The following is a 4,084-nucleotide window of genomic DNA, read 5'->3' on the forward strand; positions in this document are numbered from 1 at the left end:
GTGTGTGTGTTTGTGTGTGTGTGTGTCCAGGCGCAGGGCCTTCATCAGATCTGGGGTGTGTGTGTGTGTGTGTGTGTCCAGGCGCAGGGCCTTCATCAGATCTGGGGTGTGTGTGTGTGTGTGTGTGTGTGTCCAGGCGCAGGGCCTTCATCAGCTCTGGGGTGTGTGTGTGTGTCCAGGCGCAGGTCCTTTATCAGATCTGAAGTGTGTGTGTGTGTGTCCAGGCGCAGGTCCTTCATCAGATCTGGAGTGTGTGCGAGTGTGTGTCCAGGCGCAGGGCCTTCATCAGATCTGGGGTGTGTGTGTGTTTGTGTGTCCAGGCGCAGGGTCTTCATCAGATCTGGGGTGTGTGTGTGTGTCCAGGCGCAGGTCCTTCATCAGATCTGGAGTGTGTGTGTGTCCAGGCGCAGGTCCTTTATCAGATCTGAAGTGTGTGTGTGTGTGTCCAGGCGCAGGTCCTTCATCAGATCTGGAGTGTGTGCGAGTGTGTGTCCAGGCGCAGGTCCTTTATGAGATCTGGAGTGTGTGTGTGTGTGTGTGTCCAGGCGCAGGTCCTTCATCAGATCATGAGTGTGTGTGTTTGTGTGTGTGTGTCCAGGCGCAGGGCCTTCATCAGATCTGGAGTGAGTGTGTGTGTGTGTGTGTGTGTGTGTGTGTGTGTGTGTGTGTGATTGTGTGTCCAGGCGCAGGTCCTTCATCAGATCTGGAGTGTGTGTGTGTGTGTGTGTGTCCAGGCGCAGGTCCTTTATCAGATCCAAAGTGTGTGTGTGTTTGTGTGTCCAGGCGCAGGTCCTTCATCAGATCTGGAGTGTGTGCGTGTGTGTGTGTGTGTGTGTGTGTCCAGGTGCAGGTCCTTCATCAGATCTGGGGTGTGTGTGTGTGCTTCATCAGATCTGGAGTGTGTGTGTGTATGTGTGTGTGTGTGTGTGTGTACTAACAACACATTACTAACACCGTCTTCCAGATGAAGAACAGGCTTAAGACCACCTGGCAGCACCCCCGCTCAAAACACTGGCATCTTCTTGACTATGTGATTGTCCGTCAAAAGGACAGACAAGAGGTCCTTACGACCCGTGTTATGCGCGGAGCTGAGTGCTGGACTGACCACCTCATGGTCAGATCCAAACTACATATGAGCATTCAACCCCGTGGCCCGAGGATGGCTCCAAACAAGAAACTCAACTGTACAGCGCTGAATAGCCTTACCGCCAAAGATAACCTCCGACGGCTACTTGCTGAAAACCTCAACAAGATCCCAGAGGAATCAACCGACTGGCCAGCACTGCGCCAGGCTATTCATAGCGCAGCCACAGAGGCGCTAGGCCAATCAAGGAAACACCACCAGGACTGGTTTGACTGTAACTCAGCTGAGATACAGTCACTCTTAAAAACCAAACATGAGGCCCACAAAGCTGTCCTGTCCTGCCCTGGATCTCCCACCCTTAAAACCTCCTTCATTGCTGCAAGAACAGCAACCCAGCGAGCCCTCAGGACTATGGAGGACACCTGGTGGGTGCAAAAGGCGCGAGAAATCCAGAACCTGGCAGACTGCAACAACAGTCATGGCTTTTACGATGCCATAAAAGCATTGTACGGCCCCAGGAAGCGGGCGATTGCCCCAGTCCGATCAGCTGACGGCGCCATCCTCTTTAAGGACCGCCACGAGATTCTTGCCCGTTGGGCAAATCATTTTGACAGTCTCCTCAACCACGTCAACCCTGTCGACCCACATATTCTGGATAATCTCCCAGACCTGCCACCTACCATGCACCTGGACACCCCACCACTTTACTCAGAACTCCGGCAAGCTATTGCAGGGCTGAAGAACAACAAAAGCGAGTGGACTAACCCGATGGAATCCCTGCAGAGGTTTTTAAATACGGAGGATACCTCCTCACGCGTCGCCTGCACCTCCTGATCCAAAACATCTGGGAACATGGGACCCTCCCACAGGACTGGAAGGATGCTAACATCGTGGTAATTTACAAGTAGAAAGGAAACCGTGCAGTCTGCGGCAACAGCCGTGGGATATCTCTCCTCTCCATCGCAGGGAAAGTTCATGCCAAGATCATGCTCAGCAGACTGGTTGATCACATCTCGGAAGCTGTGCTTCCGGAAACTCAGTGTGGCTTCCGGAAGACCAGATCCACGACAGACATGGTTTTTGTCTTGAGGCAGCTGTTGGAGAAGAGCCGAGAACATCACAAAGACCTTTACGTTGCCTTCATCGACCTCAGCAAAGCTTTTGACACCATCAACCGTGAACTGCTCTGGAAACACCTCTCCAAACTTGGGGTACCACCCAAGTTTCTCCGCATCCTACAGCAACTGCATGACGGAATGCAAGCCAGAGTGCTCACTGGAGAACTCCAGTCAGAGTCCTTCGAGGTAAATGTTGGGGTGAAGCAAGGCTGTGTCTTGGCTCCGGTGCTCTTTTAACATCCTCCTCTCTGCCATCACCTGCCTCTTCCACCGTGTCATGGGACATGAAGACGGTGTCCATGTGGAATACCGACTTGACGGAAGCCTCTTCAACATACGTCGGCTCCAGGCCCGCACAAAGACAAAGACCAGCCAAATCTGTGAGCTTCAGTATGCTGATGACTGTGCCGTCTTAGCTCACAGCCCAGACTCTATGCAGCACGCCCTCAACACAATATCCCGTCTGTACCAATCCTTTGGCCTACAGGTCAACATTAAAAAAACTGAGGTCATGTCCCATCTCACTACCTCCGCCCCCACACCCCCCAGTTTTCACATAAACGGTGTTCCACTTAAAACAGTGGACCACTTTACCTACCTCGGCTCCACTTTGTCCTCATTCTGCTCCCTGGACAAAGAAATACACACCCGGATAAATAAAGCCTCATCATCTTTTGGACGCCTACGCAACAGGGTTTTTGAAAACCGTAACCTGAAGGTCAGTACCAAGGTTGCTGTTTACAATGCGGTATGTGTCTCTACGGGGCAGAGTCATGGACCCCATACCGCCAGCACATCATCAACCTAGAGGCCTTCCATATTCGCTGCCTACAGAAGATCCTCAGGTTGTCCTGGGAAGACCGAATCCCCAATACAGTCATCCTCAGCAGCACTGACTCAATCTGTATGGAAGCAGCTGTTGCCAAAAAACATCTGCGCTGGATAGGGCACACCATACGCATGCCTGAACACCGATTGCCCCGTCAAGTCCTCTACAGTCAACTAATGGGCGCAAAGCGGTCCGCTGGAGGGCAAATGCAGCGCTTTAAGGACTACACCAGGGACATCCTAAAGAGAGCGAACATTCCCCCCACGCAGCTTGAATCACTGGCACTCGACAGACCTGCCTGGCATGTCACCTGTGCAACTGCAATCTCTCAAATACATCAAACCAACCAAGACCGACGATCCGAGAGGCGCATCAAGAGACACCAGTGGGCGGCTGGTACCCCCCTGGTGTCTGGTTTCCCCTGCTCCATCTGCGGACGAGTGTGCGGCTCAAGGATCGGACTCAACGCCCACGAGAAGTGGCACCAGCGGCAAGGTCGCTAAACCCACCCCCCTCCCACCCCCACCCCCTGGAGCAAGCGTCATCATCGTACACGATGGACAGCTAAGAGAGTGTCCAGGCGCAGGTCCTTCATCAGATCTGGAGTGTGTGTGTGTGTGTGGGTGTCCAGGCGCAGGGCCTTCATCAGATCTGGAGTGTGTGTGTGTGTGTGTCCAGGCGCAGGTCCTTCATCAGATCTGGAGTGTGTGTGTGTGTGTGTGTGTGTATGTGTGTGTGTCCTTCATCAGATCTGGAGTGTACACACAGGTGTGTGTGTGTGTGTGTGTGTGTGATGAAGCCCGCTGGAGCAAGCGTCATCATCGTACACGATGGACAGCTAAGAGAGATCTGGGATCTGGGAGATGAGTGTGTGTTTGTGTGTCCAGGCGCAGGTCCTTCATCAGATCTGGAGTGTGTGTGTGTGTTTGTGTGTCCAGGCGCAGGACCTTCATCAGATCTGGAGTGTGTGTGTGTGTGTCCAGGCGCAGGTCCTTTATCAGATCCGAAGTGTGTGTGTGTCCAGGCGCAGGTCCTTCAGCAGATCTGGAGTGT

Source organism: Siphateles boraxobius, unplaced genomic scaffold (genome assembly GCF_051911475.1).
Source record: "Siphateles boraxobius isolate OS27281-9 unplaced genomic scaffold, OSU_SipBor_1 44, whole genome shotgun sequence".
Lineage (NCBI taxonomy): Eukaryota > Metazoa > Chordata > Actinopteri > Cypriniformes > Leuciscidae > Siphateles > Siphateles boraxobius.